Source organism: Tribolium castaneum, chromosome 4 (assembly GCF_031307605.1).
Source record: "Tribolium castaneum strain GA2 chromosome 4, icTriCast1.1, whole genome shotgun sequence".
Lineage (NCBI taxonomy): Eukaryota > Metazoa > Arthropoda > Insecta > Coleoptera > Tenebrionidae > Tribolium > Tribolium castaneum.
This window is the reverse complement of record NC_087397.1, coordinates 20,758,865-20,780,038: the sequence shown is the minus strand read 5'-3', so window position 1 is coordinate 20,780,038 and position 21,174 is coordinate 20,758,865. Positions and strand designations below refer to the sequence as shown.

General features: G+C 36.4%; 2 long non-coding RNA genes across 3 annotated transcripts; both read left to right on the top strand.

Annotated features, from left to right (window-relative positions):
- The first annotated feature begins 4,155 nt into the window (after positions 1-4,155).
- Positions 4,156-4,987, top strand: LOC135265948 (uncharacterized). The gene is made up of 2 exons (XR_010333835.1): positions 4,156-4,699; positions 4,743-4,987. It is a non-coding gene; the product is annotated as an uncharacterized LOC135265948 (long non-coding RNA).
- A 6,600-nt stretch (positions 4,988-11,587) lies between these two features.
- Positions 11,588-14,300, top strand: LOC135265919 (uncharacterized). Of its 2 annotated transcripts, none has more exons than XR_010333790.1 (3): positions 11,588-11,637; positions 12,544-13,920; positions 13,980-14,300. It is a non-coding gene; the product is annotated as an uncharacterized LOC135265919 (long non-coding RNA). The 2 variants fall into 2 exon arrangements; XR_010333791.1 differs by lacking the exon at positions 11,588-11,637 and having other exon boundaries at positions 12,285-13,420; positions 13,471-13,920; positions 13,980-14,299.
- The last annotated feature ends 6,874 nt before the right edge of the window (positions 14,301-21,174 follow it).

Below are 21,174 nucleotides of genomic sequence, written 5' to 3'. Positions count from 1 at the left end.
TGTTGGAAAACGACGAAGTTCCTGAGAGGCCTGTATATATATCATTCAGGAAATTGTTAAATTACAATCTGCCTATGATTATGAACACGATATGCATAGTCCTCCAAAGTAATAGGACTTTCTTTACCAATGATCGGCTGACTATTCGCATAGTCTATCGGCTATCGACGGTAAGTCCCCATTTTTGTGATAGAAAATAATAACCGTTGTTTATCATGGGTGCTAGTAGTTGCAAAAGAGTTTTGTGAAAATAATTATGATCGTAAACCTCAATAAGTTTAAAGGTACTGCTGGAAAAACTCTTTTGCAAACACTTAGTGATCGTCTATGTAATGACGCTAATGTTGATTTGACAAACGGGGGAACTTACGCTGAAATTGAGCAATTTCAAAATTTCTTAAAAAAATTTACAATAGTGGTATACAATGACAGAAAGGGCTCTTCTGTCATGTTTGAAGGCCCTCGGGAATCGAGTAAGCGATGCCTTAATTTATTGTTCGAGAATCACCATTTCAATGTCATATAGTGGCGGTCAGCTCGATTTGCGTGTGCGTCATCAATTTCATTTTTTCATTACCAACACAAAGCTATAAAAAATTATCAAAAACAATGCAAATTTAAACAGCTAAGGGCTATCTAAGAGTGGTATTCTTGAACATTAATTTACATGTGCACTTCGACAACACCGTCAAGTGTCACGAATTTGTCAAACTGACATTGACAGTAAATTATAGACGTCGTCGCATGGTTGTCGAAAGTGTTATCGGTGTTAATCGCAAGTATTTTCTGTGCGTTTATTGTGTTTTGTGATTTGCGTTTCGTTAGGTTTTTGATTCTGCGTTTATTAGTTCTTGTTTTGTGAATCTGTATTTTTTGTAACAACTCATGATTTAAACACTTCGTAACCTCAAAAAATATTTGATAGTTTGTCACCGCTATGCCCCTGCTATGTAAACGTAGTGACAGAAATGTCAGATGACGCACACGCAAATGGAGCTGAGCGCTACCATACTTAGTTTAACCGGTGCATTTTCCACATCCTATTTTTGTGAGCTTTGCAAAGTTCGATTTTCACGGCGTAATCGACATAAAAGTTGCCGCTACCAGTGCCCGTTATGATTCGAAAAACCACCATGCAATATTTATGTTGAAAACATAAGATGTCAAACATGTCAACGTAACTTTCGTGGTCAAAAATGTTTTGATAATCATATCCAAAAGAAAATTTGCGTAAAATATAAAAAATGCAATACATGCTTTTAGCATTTTGAGGTCGTAAAAGGCAAGAGGCATGTATGTGGTATGAAATACTGCTCAATTTGTGGAACCGACAAGCCAATAAGGCATAATTGTTTTATTAGACCCAATAAATTATCAGAAAATAAAAGTCGAGATAATAATCATTCGTTTCTGTTTTTGTTTTACGATTTTGAGACAACACAAGACGATCAAGTTGGCGACAACGCCTATTTGCATGAACCGAATTTATGCGTATGCCAGCAAGTATGCAGTAAATGTATAAATAATGATGATGATAATAATCTATCGAGGCCGTGTACATATTGCGGCGACCGGTAGCATATTTTTAAAGAAAGGCTTTGATGGATGCTTTATTCTAAAACATATGTTTTCCAATTGTAGTGGATGGAATCCTGAAATTATACATACAGGAACAAAATTAATGGTGATTAACTGTGGGAAGTCATTACGTTTCATTGACAGTTTAAATTTTCTGCAGCTTCCATTATCGCAGCTACCAAAGGCTTTCAATGAATGTTAAGCAAAGCAAAGGCTACTTTCCTCATTTTTTTAATACAAAGCAAAATCAAAATTACGTTGGTCGGTTACCGGATCGGGAGTTTTACGGCTTTAACACAATGAAGAAAAAAGATCGCACTGATTTTATGAAATGGTACAACAATCAAGATACCAATGGCGTTGTATTTGATTTACAATCTGAAAGTGTCAAATATTGTATGGCTGATGTGGATATTTTGCATAAAAGTTGCTTAAAGTTTCGGTTATGCTTTTTGGAGAAGAATGGAGTAGATCCGTTTTTGGAAAGTTTAACGATAGCATGGGCATGTAATCTAGTCTTTTGTCGAAATTACTTAAATGCAGAATCCATTGGTATAATACCACATGCGGGATATCGGCGCGCTGATAAACAATCAAACATTGCCATAAAATGGCTTCTATGGGAAGTTAATCAAACGAATGCCAATATCGTACATGCCGGTAATGCATGGGAGGTACGTTTAAAGGAAGGAATTCTCGTTGACGGGTATTGTAAAGAAACCAATACCGTGTATGAATTTAACGGGTGCGGCATTTCTGCGAGCAATGTTTTTACGACCTAACTGCTAAATTATCAAATAAACGTGATAAGTTGTATCTGCGTAGGGAAAACACACTAGCAAAAATTGAAAGACTAAAATCATTGGGTTATCGGAGGTCGCACAAATGCATGCAAACTTTATTATAAAGCCAGCGATGATGAAGAAATTGCGTACTACGATGTATGCTCGTTGTACCCATTTATAAATAAGTACGGTAAGTACCCGGTTGGTCATCCTATGCGAATTTATGTCGGTCATGTCGAATGTGCCAATGTTGATATTGAGACCATTGAGGGTTTAGTTAAATGCACCGTGTTGCCGCTCTCAAATTTATACTATCCAGTGTTACCGTTGGGGTGTAAAGATAAATTGATGTCTCCTCTATGTCGTACATGCGCTGAAACTTCACAGCAGCAAATCTGTAACCATGACGATATGGAGCGTCAATTTACCGGTCTATACGTCGCCGATGAATTGCGTGTAGCTCTTGAGGAAGGGTATCAAATAACAGAACTTTATGAAATATGGGAGTACGCAGTGGAGAAATATGACCCCATATCGAAAACAAGTGGTCTTTTCTCAGAGTATATTAATGCCTTCTTAAAAATAAAAGTTGAATGTTCAGGTTGGCCCAAATGGGTTAAAACAGCTGAAGATAAAGACCAATATATACGACAGTATAATGAAAAAGAAGGCATTGTATTAGATGCCTCTAAAATTTGTAAAAATCCGGGCCTTCATTTCTTGGCCCAAATAATGTTAAACTCCTTCTGGGGTAAATTTGGACATAAGGAGAACCTCCAAAAACCGATGTATTGTACGAACCAGCGAGTCTTTTAAAATTATTAACAAATCCATCGACTATTGTACATAGCATTTGCGTGATAAATTCCGATGTGATGTTGGCCACTTGGGATCGAGTTGACGAAGACGTAACACCACTAAAGACGGTCAATGTTGCGATCGCAGCTTATACCACAGCGGGTGCTCGTCTTGAACTGTATAAATATTTAAAACCGTTGGGTGGTAGGGTTCTGTATTTTGATGCGGACAGCATAGTATTTGTAAAACGTAAAGACGAGTACTTACTCCCAACTGGCGACTTTTTAGGTGATTTGACAGATGAAATAAGTGAATATGGGTCGGGTAGTTTTATATCGGAATTTGTCAATGGGGGGCCCAAAAATAATGTTTACAAATATTGGAACTACAAACAGCAACAATTTGAAACAGTTTGCAAAGTTAAGGGTTTGACACTTCACTATGCAAATTCACAGCTGGTGAATTTTAATAAAATCAAATCTATGGTTTGTGAAAACGGTAATTCTTCCCCATTTTTCGAATTAACTGATCGCGTCATTGTTAGGAATTCAAATTATGACGTTTTAACTAATTGAACAACGAAAAAATATCGTATTAACTACACTAAACGACGACGTATCGAAAACTCTTTCGATACGATGCTCTATAGTTATAAATAACTTTTTTTTTATGTAGATGATGATTTTGTAAATAGTATTTGTATTAGTCTTGATTGTGAATGTATGTATGTGTCTATGTAAAATTTGACTGTTACTTATTTACTAAATAATATCTACAAGCTATTTTGATTGCTTTCTTTTCCATCCGATGAATGCCCCGCGCCGCCGCCCTCGCGCCCCGTCCCGCGCACCCGTCCGTGTCGGGCCCGTTCCCGCGTCGCCGCCTCGTCCGCGCCGCACCCCGTCCGCACCACCGCCGCCCCGTGCCGTGTTGGTAAGTGCTCAGATATATAAGGAAAGAAAGAAAAACATGGATTGAACAGATTTGGACTTACGGGCTGATTTCAAGTTGAGTTACGACCCGCGCAAATCATGATTGACATAGCAACGGCGCAGTGTCAAGATGCGACCGTCGCTTCCTAATTTCAAGTCAAATTTTGCGCGCAATTTTGCTACCGTTGTCTGCGACACCTCTCGAGCAGTCGTAAGTGGATTTGCGACCTGTCAAATTTGCAATTTCATGTGAAAATGGCGGTCGGGACCAAATACTGGCCCCTTTGGTGAACGATTTACTTGAAATTGCTTGATAAATTCAAGTGAAAGTGAAAACAGTGATAATGACGAACGACTTTTGAGACTATTTTTTATCAACGGCTCTTCGGAAACCCTACTTTTTCAACAAACCCCGGCTTGATGGAACCGTTTGCAGTTCATTTCGCGGGCTTTGACGAAAAGCACCAAAAAGGGGCGTTATTCTGCCTTGAACTCCTATGTATAAGCTATATATGGCTCGATACTGGAACAAACAATAGATGGTAGGCAGCAGAGGTCACATTTTCAAAAGCACAATTTTGAAAACCATCCAGGAAGTGACTGCAGGTTTGGACAAAAAAGCCCCCACAATTTATTCATTTTCCAATAGCAGCAGGAAATCCCAGTGCCGATGTTTGTTGATGATCGCGAAGAAAGTAAGGAATTACTGGATGGAAGAGGAGATGCAGCAATTTTGGCCGTAAATACCTATTACCCAGGAATTGGATCATGGAAATCGGAATTTGTTGTATACTGATAAATAAACTAAATTGAAAACTGTAAAAGAATATATTTGTCTGAAAATGTACCAAAACACATTATTTGGACTGAAATAAATAATACAAAATTCATGAACTACAGCTTTTTTTAGTATGGTAGGGTTATGTATATCCACACTGAAAATTTACACAAATGTAAGTATTAAAGTCACCGTTTTAACTATAAAATTTGAAGAGGTAAGTTTAAAGTAACTGCCTGTTACTAATTTTAGTTTTTGAAACTTCTTAAATCGGTTTTGATCAAGTTTCTATAAAAGAAAGCACTTTCTTCTCGTAAAATGTTGGAGGGCTTTTCGACAATTCCAGTTTAACAGCATTATTAACAAAAGCTTTGCACTTGTTCACTGACTTCAAATTTCTTTTTCAAATCATCCACTGTCCCTGTTGAACAAAATTTATGACCTGGTTCTAGGTCCTTTCTCGGAGAAATTGAATCAGTGAAAGTCTTTTTCAAACCCCAAAGATGGGTCAAACAAATTGTCTCAACGCTTTTAAATCTCATCAGCACTTGTATTTCATCCAGTTTTTCGACCGCCGGCATTTTTAATCGTTCTGAAAGAAACAACACAAAATTAAAATTGCTTTGACTTAGTATTGACCATAAATGACTGCTCACTAATATTTTTTATTACATTTTTATCATAATAATACTTACCCTTGATTTTTCTTTTCACTTTGAACACAAAAGCCAAACTCAAAATTAAAATTTGACATTTCGAAAGTCACGTGACCGGCGCAAAATTTTGCATCACGGACAATAGTTGCTGCTACGCTGCGACATTGCACTTTATCGACTTGAGATCGGACGCATCTCGTGGTCGCAGAGAGCGCGCAAATCACCCGCGCAAAGTTGCACTGCGACCATGATTTGCACCGGTCGTATCTCACAACTTGAAATTGGCCCGTTAGTCTGTGTTACTTTCTGTGACTACACGTCACGGTTAAGGTAGAGGCGAAGTGAGTAGAGCAACGGTTTGTGCTAAACTGATTTTATTTTACAATTAACCTATCTGTACAAACTAATTACATTGCATTTTAATAATAAAATTTCAATATATACATTTGGAGTTTGGTCAGCAACTCAGCCCTTTGACAGTCGTTGCTCGGAACGTCAGCGACTGCAAATTGCATCAATTGCCCAATTTTGGACACAGAAAAGTAGATAACGAATGGGGGGACAACACAACACAACCTTGACCTTGAGTTTGACCCCGCCCATTTTCCCTCTCTTTCTTTCAAGACCACTCGTTCTCTCGCTTACTTTTCAAGGCCAACCCCTCCCACTTCCCCCCACCACTTCAAGGCCAATGCATTATTGGACCTTGATGTTTTCAAGGTCAAGGTCATTCATGTTACTCCCCACTTTTGCAAGGCCAACAACTTCCCTCTTTACTTATCATTCAAGGTCACTGCAGCTAATATATATAGAATTCAATACAGATTCAAAAACAGTATCTAATAAGTATTTCTCAATATTAAAGTAGTAAAAAATGTGGTATCGTTTTACTTGTGAAGGTGTCATAATAGTGGAAGAAACGTGTTTCCACAACCAGTTAGGACACATATCTTTGGAAGGTGGTTGGGAACGTTTCTTTAATAGAGTGGTTGTGTGTGAACAGTGCAGCACTAAGGACATTTCTATTATTAATCCAGATGGGTGGAATAATTCTTTAAGTATTGACATTACGTGTAATGAAGAGGAATTTAAAGAGTTACTTAGAAAATATGGTTTCGTTTGTCATAAGTGTAAAACTCCGTGTTACACAGCTAGCCAAGTGGATCCGGAAAATGCCCAAAAAATTATAGATATATACCACTAACTTAAATCAGCATAATGGAAGTTGACAATGGTATGTAATATGAGATTGTATGTACTTGTAGAAATTAAGTTTTAAATGTTTTCAGATCCTTACTGTTACATGCTCTTTTGCCTATCTCCAAAGGACTGTAGTAACAGAAAATTCTTTTGTTTGAGATGTGTGAAGCTTATGGCAGTGAGATTTCACATTTGTCATCTACATGTGACTTCAGTGTTAAACTACAAGTGTTTTTGGTGTAATACAGTAATAGGACAGAATTCTCAGTTGTGTGGAAATAATTTAATAAACAAAATGACTGTTAAAATGTGGTATTTTAGTAGAGAGCGACAAATGATGTTTTATGATTCTGATGACTATGATTCTGACGACTCATCAAGTAGCTGTGATAGTGGTATAGAATGTTAGTTAATAATAGTAGAAATTAGATATAAACAACTTGTAACCTTAGATTAAATTAGTATCTAGATTGTTCTTTTGCTGTATGGATAAAAGTAAATAAATGAAGTTATATAATAAACAGACTTGTGATTCTCAACATAGTATTGATTCAACTCTGACAAAGAGAGGTTGGGGTCTAATAAATAAATTAATAAATAAATTACCCATTGAATTACATATACCGGGTTATCAGTTTTGTGGTCCTGGAACCAAATTACAAGAACGAATTGCACTTGGACATAGTGGTAGAAATAAATTAGATCAGGCTTGTAAAGAACACGATATATCGTACGCCAACGAAACTAATTTGCAAAAACGACACGAAGCAGATAAGTTATTATTAAGTAAAGCAGTTGAACGTTTAAAAGCAAAAGACGCATCGTTTGGGGAAAAAGCAGCTGCATTAGCAATTGCTGGTATAATGAAAGGCAAAGTAAAGTTCGGAATGGGACCTAAAAGTAAAAAGGGTAAAAAAAAGAAGACAAAAAAACAACGAGTTCTAGTTGCTCCTAAATATGGTGGTTTTTTACCATTCCTATTACCACTATTAGGTGCTCTAGGCGCTTTAGGAGGAGGAGCTGCAGGGATAGCGACTGCTGTAAATAAAGCTTCGGTAGATAAAAAAATGTTGGAGGAAACTATGCGGCATAATAAAGCAATGGAAATGAGTAGCGGTAAAGGTGTAGGAAAAACTAAAGGGAAAGGTCTTTACATTGGTCCATATAAATGGTATCAGAAAAAAAACTCCCAGTAAAATTACCACGTCACGCCCTCACTAATATTGAAATAATAAAGTTTGCTCGACTATTACAAATTCCAAATTTTAGAGGTGTATATATGCGTAATAAATTACCGAAAATTATACATAAAAATGAAACAGGAATTATAAATTTAGATGAAGAAAAAAATAGTGGAACTCATTGGACAGCATATGTAAAAAATAAAAATAATATATTATACTTTGATAGTATGGGCAATTTAAAACCTCCAACAGAGATTATAAATTATTTCAAAAGTGATAATGATGGTAATAACATTACATACAATTATGATGGATATCAGAAAATGGGTTCATATAATTGTGGACAATTATGTTTAAAGTTTTTATATAGACACACTTGCAAATTATAAGTTTAGTCGAATCAAAGATGCTGTTTGTATTAACAGGAAAATCAGCGATACTAAGTGCTGACTTTAATCCACCGATTGATGTTAGTGATGGTGTCTATGAACTGGGTGTTACAAATTTTGAAGTCTACAACAGTATACCGAATATTGATGAAGAAAATAATAAATTCTTTTTCGGGGATGTCGAATTTAAAATACCGACCGGTTGTTATCAATTAACCGATATAAACAACTATTTACAACATGTAATTGAAAAACAATTCAGTAATGACCTCTTATCTATTACTGCAAACAATAATACATTACATACACATATCAAAGCAACAAAAGATGTTGACTTTACCAAACCAAATACTATCGGACCAGTGTTGGGATTTAATAGTCAAATAGTTCCAAAAAATATTGGAAAAGATTCGGATAATATTGCAGACATAATGAAACTTAATTCGATTATGATTGAATGTAATATTACAATTGGAAGTTTTAAAAATGGAGAACCTGTACACATAATTTATCAATTTTTTCCAAACGTTCCACCTGGATTTAAAATAGTACAGTCACCAGATCATGTGATTTACCTACCCATTAGTGTTAAAACTATCAGAAATATTACACTTAAAATAATAGATCAAGATGAAAAGTTGGTCAATTTTCAACAAGAGACTGTAACAGTTGGATTACATTTGCAGAAGAAAGAAGAAAATGGGTATTAGTTTTAGAACTGACTCATATAAAAAGCAACAAAAGTGTAGAAAAACAGTTAGTACGAAACGAAACGTGCAACAATTAAGTAATAAAAATAAACTGTTTCTAAAATCATTAGGATTTGAATTATACACATAAAAAATGTTCGATATTGAGAAGGGTATTGAGTGGGATGAAGGTGTGGTAGGTTACAAATTTCAAAGTCATGAGGCATATACAGCCAGATATGAAAACACGGATGAAATTCGAATTCCTTTACAAGAAGATTTGTGTACACTACCGTGTGATAGTTTAATTTTAATTGAGGGACAATTGGTTAAAACCGACGCTACAACCAATAAAACTGTACCAGCAACAGAAACCAAGTTTGTAAATAATGGTGTCGCTTTTTTGTTTAGTGAAATACGGTATGAAGTAAGTGGAGTAACTGTAGATACAAACACAAAGCCAGGTATTACAACAACTATGAAAAATCTGGCATCATTAAATCAAAGTGAAAGTCTGAAATTAACAATGTCTGGTTGGGATCTAAATGAAGAAGCCACTAAACCTATAGATGGATATTTTCAAGCATGTATCCCATTAAATCGACTATTAGGATTTGCAGATGATTATAAAAATATAATGCTAAACATACCGCAAGAGTTAATATTAATTCGTAGTAATAGTGATGTCAATGCATTAATTTGTGCAACAAATGAGAAAGCACGAGTTGTAATTTATAAAATTGCATGGCTAGTTCCACATATTGTGCCCGGTTTAAAGGAAGAGGTTAAATTGACAAAAACCATTGAAAAAGATAAAGAAATTGCAGTACCGTACAGAAGCTGGGAACTTCATTCGCTGCCACTCTTTCCAAATACTACAAAGTGTAGTTGGCCTGTGAAAATCTCTACAAAATTTGAAACACCTCGTTATATTATCTTTGGCCTTCAAAGCAATAGAGAAGGACAACATGATAAAAATATGAGTAAATTTGATAGAGGCGATATAACCAATATGAGAGTATTTCTAAATAATGAACGATATCCGTATGAAAATTTAAATATTTCATATAAAAAACACCATTTTGGTATATTATATGAAATGTTTACAAACTTTAGATCCCGATACTATTATACAGATAAAAAAGAAACACACATTACACCTACACAGTTTTTCGACAGTTATCCACTAATCATAATTGATTGTTCGATGCAAAAAACTGGTTTACAAACACAGTCTATTGCACTGAGAATTGAATTTGATACAGACACCGGTATAAGTGAGGGAACCACCGCATATGCATTAGTCATTAGTGACCGAGCCTTTACATATACACCGTTGACAAAATCTGTAAAACAAGTCTAAATTAATATTAATAGTAATGGAGAACGAAGTGATTATAGACGTTCAAGGTTACAAAATTGGAAAAAAGTTTATAGTTAAAGAACTGGCTGCTTTAAGAGGAGACAAACTCGCACACTATGTTTTTCAACCCCCTTTCCCTTCACAACTTTTGAATCCTCAAGATGAAAAACAAGTAAAATGGTTAATGAAGAATTATCATTGTATTGACTGGAATATGGGACATATTCCATATTGGAAGCACGTACAAGTTATAAACAATGTGTTGAAGCATGTTGACAAAATTTACGTAAAAGGAAAAGAAAAAGCCGAATTTTTGAAAAAATATACACATAAACAAGTTATTGAATTTCCACAACAACCAACATTACACGCCGATAAAGTTAAATGCATGTACCATCTGAACGATAACGCATATTGCAGTCTACATAATGTATTTTTTTTAAAACAAACATTTCGTTAAAAGTGTACAAAACATTGTGTAAATAATCTCAACTCATCAGTCTATTGGTAATCATGGATCAAGAGAGTTGGATAACGTGTCGTAATAATCCAGGACATCGCCTGAAAGTAAAACATCTTCGACGACATTTACGAAGATGTCTTCCACAACGTGAATATTCTTGGAGGAGTTTTGATTGCGGAAATGGGAATTATTTTGATTCATCTTTATCCCATAATACTAATAATGATTATCAACAATCATCGAGAAGCAACTTTGAAAATACAAACTCTTCAAAAAATATTTTTTGTAAGTAAATGGAATATTAATTGAATTAATAATTAATTGTAGTATTTATAAATAAATGTTATAAATTTATAAACATTTGTATTTTTTTCATAATATTTACCACTCCCTTACACTTTCAATAATCCTTATACACCACCCAAAAAAATTCATTTCATTTATAAAAAAGAGTTGATTATTGCAGTGGATATGAGTGATTTTTCTCATTTGTTCAATAAATTAAACAGGTTAATGATGTCCTTGAAACAGGCGGTTACACTCCATCCTGTCTACATAAGGCTTTTTTACATTTTTTGTGTCTATATGTTAACCTTGATGGAATACACCAATGTAGTTGCAGTAAGTGCATACAAAGAAGTTGACCTTGACGGGAGCTTTCAACAATTTATAAAATTGCAGGGAGTGCATGCAGAAATTCATTCTGTGTTGTACAGGTAGTCTGTGTACGAAATAATGTGTTCAAATTATTTTGCTCATTTTAAACCGTGTACTCATGGTGACGAGTGTTCTCAGTGTCCCGGTCCCTCAACTAGGACAACTGTAAGTAACCAGTCATCAAAGTTATTATTTAAAGTATTGAAGGGAAAAGTTGCAAATCCCTATCAAAACCGTAGTGGTTTTAATAGGGATAAACCTAGAATCAATATCGTTTCTGATGTAATTATTAGACCGGCTTATTCAAAATTAATCAAAAATGATGAGATACAATTTGAACAATTTGTCAAGTCGTCTTTAAGTCAATCTTTGAGGGAAGATTGTCTTGAAGAGGATGTGATTGAATGTAGTCAGTTAAGTGTGAAAGAGAAGCAATTAGCTAATCACGCAGTTGCTAACATTGTTCAAATCGTTGATGAGGATGATGATTCTATGGTTACTCCTTCATCACAACCTGATAGTGAATTATCGTTTTCTTTACCATTCACGCAATACCTGGCTCAACATGGTATTGAAAATGATTATTCGGACGACATCTCGTTGACCTTAATAGACCAGTTTATTAACGAAGACGAGGCGGCGTCCAATCCGGTTGTGGATGAAGGAACTTGTCCCATCAATAATTCGGTTACCGATAAGTTAAATGTATTTGATAATGATATGGTGGTGGTGGAAGAACCCCCAATCTCTCCCAGTCCACCACTACCACCACAAAGCCCCTTCGTTGAGCCAGTGTTTACCTGCCCCGTTACACCAACATCTCCTGAAGCGGCACCCGCGGTATTAACTCAACCCCCTATGATAATATCGCAGGACATCATTGACGCTTTATCGGAGCCTTGGGTTGAGGTGGAAAACGTTATCAATGGTAACGTTGAACATCCCCCTCAACCCAATTCACCGATTATTGAGGAAAATGATGTTCTGCCAGAGAGATTGGTGGTGGTAGAGGCCGAAAATAACATCATTCGGTCACCATCACCACCACCGTCACCCATGATATTATCACAGGGCGTCAATGACATACAACAACCATCTGGATCCGAGGTTGATGTGGAACTTAACATCATCACACCACCACTCCCTCAGCCTCCTGCAACGTTCGATCCGATGAGTATTATTACTCAAAATGTCATTGACGCACTGGCAGAGCCGTGGGTTGAAGAGAGGAGGCAGGGTGAAGAGATGGATGTTGAAAATGACATCATTCAACCCTCTCAATTGTCACCCATTCTAGGGCAAATAAATAATAGAGTTGAGAATAGGGTGGAGGGTGGAGACGTTGATGTCGAAAACGAAGACAATGACGACGACGACAACATCATTCCACCCACTCCCCCTCACTCACGATCAAGGAGGAGTCGGCGCCCTAGAAAGCCTCGTAGACGTGCGCGAAAGTCCCCATTAATATTAATTACTAATAATTATAATATTAATATTAATATTAATGATGTTAATATTAATAATTAATATTAATAAATCCTATTTCCGTCCTACACTCATATCAAGTACATTTAATTCGGACGCGATTTTCCAAATTTTAACATCATACTACCTACAACACGATGGCAAGCATGCTGCTCCTCCTCGAGGTCTTGCTGGATACCTATCTTTGAACACAAAAAAAATATATATTTATATAGTATAAATAAAAGTCTTTCAAAGATAGTAACAGAAGGCAGCAAATTTATAATTAAACTTTATTAGTAACCTGTTTAATTTATTATTTCATATTTTCATAAGAAAATGCATCACTGTGAAAACTGTAATAAACAATTTACAACCCGTCAGTCACGACTACGCCACGAAAAGCTCTATTGTCAAGTGGTCAAAAAACAGGAAAATGGAGGACCGGCCGCCAAAAAACAGAAAATATGTCATTCAACTGGTAAGTTTTAACTAATAGGTACTCTATTTTCAATTATTTTTCTTTTCTAGCTAGCAACAATTATATGTGCGTTACATGTAATCAAGAAATTGCTCCAAAGCTTATTACGGCTCATGAGAGAAGTAGACAGCATAGAAATAATTGTCAAAGTACTCCCTTGGAGGATGGGGTGTTTGCACTCAGCAGTGCATTTAAATCACGCACCGCTTCATATAGGATTTGTGATGAGGGCGATTATATCGATTTAAATGAATTTATGGATAAAATTCACAATAAATTACTTGGACTTATTGTTTCACAAATTGAAAAATTTAGTACAATCAAAATTAATTTGGAATTATTTGGATTGTATACCATTGAGTCAAAAAATATATTTGATGTAAAATCTTTCAATACTACTAACAGAATTGTCACTTTAGGCACGAATATTAGGAATATGTTGCATGACTTTCAAGAAGTTATTAGTCAAAAAATGATGGATTTTTTGGAACGAGATTCAGGTAGTTATATATTGTAAAAATCTTTATAATACAATTATTTTTTTGCTTCTTTATTTTAGGCTGGACACTTGTGAAAATCTTACATTTAGAATTAAATGTAAACTATTACAATCCATTGAAAGCTTCATCGTATATCCCACTACCGCCAAGCGTGAAAATGAAGAGGGCAATAGTTAATGTTCAAAATCAGGATATTCATTGTTTTGGTTGGAGTGTCGTAGCAGCAGTGTGTCTACCTATGGGACCAGAACATTTACCCAGTTCATATCCACATTGGTCGACACTTTTTAATTTCCAAGGTATTGAATTTCCTGTAAAACTGGATAGTATTGCAAAATTTGAAAGTCAAAATAATGTCTCACTTAATGTTTACGGACTTGAATTACTTTATGTAAACAATAAGGTAAAATATGAAATTGTGGGACCATTATATTTTACAAACTTTAAGAAACCGGTACACATAAATTTATTATTGTTGAGTGATAACGATGGTAATCAACATTACTGTACAATAACTAATTTGCCACGTTTAGTATCTTCCCAACTCTCAAAACATCATCATTCAAAATTTTTCTGTGATGGATGTCTACAATATTTCACAACCCAAGCTTTATTAGATAGACATTCTTCGACTGATTGTGGAAAACTTTATGCTAGAATCCCAAATAATGAATTAATAACAAATAGATTTGGTTATAATGTTCCCGCTAATGTATTAGAATTTCAAAATTATCATCATAAAATGACTATCCCATTTATTGTTTATGCTGATTTCGAATGTTTATTGAAACCTATGAGTACAGTTGCACCAAATCCAAATCAATCATTTTCGATAAAAACATTTCTCCATCAACCATATTCATGTGCATATTACATTAAATGTTCATATAACGATCAATTATCTAAATTCCAAAGTTTTCGAGGACAGTCATCTGTGGTTGACTTTATTACAGCATTAGAAATAGATTTGATAGAGATTTATAAAAAGTATTTAAGTATTGTACAACCAATGCTTCCATTAACTATTCAAGAAGAGTTTGATTATCTTACAGCAACGGAATGTCATATTTGTCAAAAACCTTTTCAACAGAATGATATTAAAGTAAAAGATCACTGTCATTTAACGGGTCGTTATAGGTCCGCCGCGCACAGTAATTGTAACTTGAATTTTCAAATTCCAAATTTTATTCCGATAGTATTTCATAATTTAACAAATTATGATAGTCACTTATTTATTAAAGAGTTGGCCCTTGAAGAAAGTGAAATTAATATCCTTGGTAAAACTAAAGAGAAATATATTATTACATTTTCGAAAAAAATTTGTGTAGGCGAATATCTAAATTCAAACAATCGAATAGTCAAGGAGCACTTACACTTGCGTTTTATAGATAGTTTTCAGTTTTTGGCATGTTCATTAGAAAAACTGGCAGCAGCCTTGGATGATGCTCAATGTATGGAAGTAAAACGATACTTTCCCGTTGACAGAGAATTTCAGTTAATTAGACAGAAAGGGGTTTTTCCATATTCATTTATCGATGATTTTTCTAAATTAGATCTCACGGAATTACCACAAAAAATTGATTTTTACGATAAACTTCGCGATGAGCATATTTCTGAAGATGATTATCAACGAGCTAATACCGTATGGGATACATTCCATTGTCAGACTCTAGGCGAATATTCTGATCTCTATTTAAAAAGTGATATTTTACTATTAGCTGATGTCTTTGAGAATTTTCGAAACATGTGCCTTAAGCATTATGAACTTGATCCAGCACATTACGTGACAGCACCATCTCTTAGTTGGAATGCTATGCTTAAATTTACCCATGTAAAATTAGAATTATTGACTGATATAGATATGTTGCATTTTTTCAAAAAAGGGATTCGTGGGGGAGTTAGTACATGTGTTAAACGAGCGGCTCAAGCAAATAATAAATTTCTTCCAAATTATGACCCTTCGAAACCGACATCATACATTTTATATCTCGATGCAACAAATCTCTATGGTTGGGCTATGAGTGAAGTACTCCCTTTAGGTGGATTTACTTGGTTAACGCAAGACGAAATTAATTCACTTAGTATTATGGATTTGACTGATACCACACCTGAAGGTTATGTCCTTGAAGTAGATATCTCTTATCCTCATCATTTACACAACTCTCATAATGATATGCCATTTCTACCTGAAAATTTAATTCCACCAAACGGAAAATGTGCTAAACTTATTCCAAATCTATGTGCTAAAACAAACTACATAATACACTATCGAAATTTAAAACAAGCCCTACAAAATGGACTGGAATTGACAAAAATTCATAGAGTACTAAAATTCAATCAATCGTCATGGCTCAAACCATATATTGATTTAAATACGAAATTACGAAATCAGACTAAAAATAAGTTTGAAAAAGATTTATTTAAACTCATGAATAATAGTGTGTATGGAAAAACCATGGAGAATGTTGATAATCGGGTAGATATTAAACTGGCTACACATTGGAAAAAAAACGGTCACAAGTATGGAGCAGAGACATGGATAGCCAAACCACAATTTAAAAATTGTTCTATTTTTACTGAAAATTTAGTTGCAATAGAAATGAATAAAGTTCTAGTAACATATGATAAACCTATTTATGTAGGATTCAGTATATTGGAAATTTCAAAAACTTTAATGTATGACTTTTTTTATAATTTTCTTAAAGTTAAGTATGGAAATAATGTACAGCTTTTGTATACGGATACGGATTCATTAATTTTAGAAATTTATACGGAAAACGTATATAATGATATTAAACAGAATATCGATCGGTTTGATACTTCAAATTATCCCGAGAATAATATTCATGATATTCCTAAAACTGTGTCTGTTATCGGTAAAATGAAAGATGAGTATGCTGGTGTACCAATTGTACTACTTTATGGCACCGGTGCCAAAGCATATTGTGTGCAAACAGTGAATGATGTAATTAAAAAGGCTAAAGGTGTAAGTAAACATGTAATTGATAAATCTCTAACACTGTTACAATATCGGGCAATTGCAACAAATCCTTCATCTTCATCAGTTTTCTGTGTTATGAACGTTTTCAAATCTTATTTACATAATATGTATACCGAATTAAGGAATAAAATAGCACTTGTAAATGAAACTCGGAATTCACCCAAAAACTAATTTATTAGCAAATTAGATTCAACAACGACATTGACACTGCCACAGTGTCCTTCCAACTAACTAGGCGTTGCCCGTACGCGCCTCACGCGTCATCATTTCCCGCCAATTTCACCAGCAGCGCCCCCTTCACTTAACAGTCGGCCACGCTTCCGTGTTCCACGTCCTCGGGGAACCACCGGTGTTTCTAAAACAAGTAATTAACCAGTACCATGTATCCGAGCCGTAGTATCATCTACAGCCCGAGTCCCACTTAAGAACTATTTATAAACAACCTGAAAATAATCATAATCGTGTTTCTCACGTTGAGAATGAATCTGAAAATAATCATAATCGTGTTTCTCACGTTGAGAATGAATCTGAAAATAATCATAATCGTGTTTCTCACGTTGAGAATTAATTAAGAACAACAATAAGAACACCACCAACAACAACAATAAGAACACCAACACCAACAAGATCAGTAACCTCAAGAATAAGTAGAAGAACAATAACAAGAACAAGAACAATAACAACAACAACAAATCATTAACTCATGAGTTTCAACGTAAAGCGCTTAAAAACAACATTTGGGCCCAAAATCGTGAGTTCACGTTGAACTTCACTCAGCTTCACAGCGAACTCAGTCATTCGTCACTGACATCGCCTATTGTTTCGTCTCCACTCGTCGTGGCGACAACGTAATGTCTCAATTTGTCCACTGAGTGAACACCCTCATATCGTTTTTGGGAACGCGTCGCCCCCGGCATGTCCGTCACGACATACCTATCGTAGTCGAGCACTTGCTGAATTCGGTACGGTCCCGAATATTTAGGTAACAGCTTCCGACTTTTGCCCTCGTTTGAAACTCGCGTGGTGCGTACCAACACGAGATCACCTGCATTAAATCTTTTTGGGGCACAGCGTCGCTTGTCATAACGCTCTTTTTGCTTCTGCTGTTCCTTTTCGACACGCTGAGCATCGTCTGCCCGCGTCCGTGGCAAATCACCATCATGAACACCCTCTGTCACCACGTTGGTGAGGATTGAGTCATTAGCATGTCGAGGTGTATACCCCAACAACAATTCGTATGGACTTTTGCCCGTAGTCGAATTCGGCGTAGAATTAATACCCCAACTAATTCTACTCACAAAGTCATCCCATTTCTCTTCTTCTCTCGAGCTAGCAGCAAGCTGAGATAAAATTGTACGATTTAATCGCTCCACCTGGCCGTTAGCCCGTGGTGTAGCAGTCGCGGTTAGTTCTAATTTAACGTTTAAATCGGTACAATATGTCTTAAACTTTTTGCTAGAAAAACAAACCCCACGATCGGCTGTTATACGTTTAGGTACACCAAACATTCCTGTAAGAGAAGCTAAAAATGATAAAACAGGGCCCACCTTAGTATTAGGCACGGCCCTGAGGAAGACAAATTTAGTAAATGCATCGATAACAGCTAAAAGATAAGAATTATGTGATTGGCTCTTTACAAATGGTCCCAAATGATCCATGTGCAATGTGTCAAATGGTTGCGAGTTCTTAGGTATGGGATTCAAAAATCCTGGCTGCTTTCCTCCGGCTTCCTTGTTGTAGAGACACTCCAAGCAGCTAGAAATATATTTATGAACATACCTCCGCATTGAATGAAACCAATAAGATTTCGACACAGATGCCAAAGTTTTCTTTCTCATTCGATAAATGGCCAATTCCATCGTGGTGTGCTAATAAAATCTGGCGCTTTATCGCTTTTGGTACGACCCATTTTAATCCTGACTCAGTCTGTTTGAATACTCGACCATCCTTTAGTTTATACTCTTCGTGAATGGCACGCTCTTCAGCGTTCGTCGGTGATTTTTCCAATATTTCTTTCAACAATGCGCATCTCGCATCCTTCATTTGAACAGCTAAAATCCAATCATCATCGTTAACATTAATATGCAAGACTTCCACTGAAGGCTCCGAAGGATTTACTGGATTTCTACTCAAAGCGTCAACGTGACTCATTTTACTGCCAGGTCTGTATTCTACAGTAAAGTCGAACTCAGAAGTCAACAACCACCATCTCCCAATTCGTGGAATCAAATCTCTCTTGGTAAGGGATGTTCGTAAAGCATTACGATCTGTGATCACCTTGAATTGAAGCCCCAACAAGTGTACTCGATAATGTTTGAGAAAACAGACCACCGGTAGCGTTTCTAGCTCGTACGAGTGGTACCTTTGTTCCTCTTTCGTCGTCTGTCGGCTGAAAAACATAACTGGACGCAAAGATCCATTACCTTGTCGTTGCAACAGAATGCCACCAATTCCAACATTAGAAACGTCAGTGTGTAACTCCGTTTCAGCTTTCGCGTCGTAAATTGCAAGAACTGGTCTACTGGTCAAGATGTCTTTTAAAGTCTGAAAGCCCGCTCTTGTGCTTCTTCCCAAACAAGTGTACTGCCTTTCTTTAGGAGACTCGTCAAACTGTTTGCTAAGAATTGCCTAAGTTTGTGTACGTCTGTTGGTTTTTGAAAAGCTGTCACCGCTTTGATTTTTGTCTCGCCTGGCTTAATGCCTTCCGCACTGATCTCATGCCCTAAATACTCTATTTGATTTCCAAAGAAGCAACATTTACTTAGCTTTAGAGTCAATCCGAACTGTAGAAGCAATTGAAACACCGTTCTTAAATTGTTAACACCTGTTTCAAAGTCTTTGGAAGGTATCAGAAGATCATCTATGTAACAAAAAGCGGTCTGAAACCGTAATGGACCCAACACCTTATTCATAGCTCGCTGAAACACTGCCGGAGCGTTGGCTAGACCAAAAGGCATGCGGACAAACTCGTAATGCCCATCAGGCGTAACAAATGCTGTCTTTGGGATCGATTCGGTGGCCATTGGGATCTGATAGTACCCACTCGCGAGATCTAGTGTGGTGAAAAACTTTGCACCGTTTAGTTTATCCAAATGTTCGTCTACTCGTGGTAACGGAAAGCGATCTTTGATTGTTTTCGAATTTAATTGCCGATAATCAACACACATACGGTGTTGCCCATCTTTCTTCCGCACCAACAGTATGGGACTCGAATATGGCGAGTCTGATTCTCGTATGACTCCGCTACCTAACAAGTCATTTACTATATCTCGCACAATTCTTCTTTCGTGATGCGATAACCGATAAGGACAATAAACTACAGGTTTATCATCAGTCAAAGTTAGCTTCATTTCTGCCGCAGTTGTGGCACCTATTTCTGCTACATTTCGTGCAAAACAATCTCGAAATTCGTTAACGAGTTGTAACAATTGCTCGAACTGAGCCGGGTCTAGATTCTTATTGACTTGTGTAAGAAGTTCCCACCGTTGAAAACTCTTTACCTCAACCTTCCCCATAGAAAACACACTCACCGTCGTAGCTGTCCTTTCCTGCTCGCAAGGCTCAGCTCTCGCAACGATTTGCGCCTTTCGATAGACTAGATCTTGATGCGATAGATTGCGAACGGTCACTAGGCCTCCATCACATGTGACACACCGATGAACAACGTGTTCGAACCCTGGTCTCGGACGTTGACACCCTTCAACGTAATAAGCTCCTTTCCACCCATCGTCTTTTGCCTTGATTCGTATGCAACCAATGGATTGAGGAGGGATCACTGTTTCCTCTTCCGCCCAAAGTGCAACTTTTCGTGTCGGAAGTTGGCCTAGAAATGCTTGGATCGATTCGTTGTTTCCGTCAACTACTCTCACAGCTTCCTCATTTGCTATAATCGTATTAGCACCCGCATTCAGGAAGGTCTGTCCCACTATGACAGGCACACGTTGTGCACTGTCTTCGACGATCAAAGCTTTTACGTTTGCCTTGACAAGATCCACTTCTAGCTCTACTTCGACTTCCCCATGCACTTTGGTGATTCCCTGGCCATAACCACGAATCAAATGTAAACTTGGCTGCCACATCAGTCCCAATTCTCTAGCAACCCTTTGCTTGACAAGGACCGGTTCAGCTCCTGAGTCAATGTAAGCTCGCGTCGGGTTACCATTGACCTTAATGTCTATGTAATGATTCTTATTATTACTTGCGTCAGCTACACTTGTCGTTAGTGCCTGCTTAGACATGTTTTCTTTTACTAC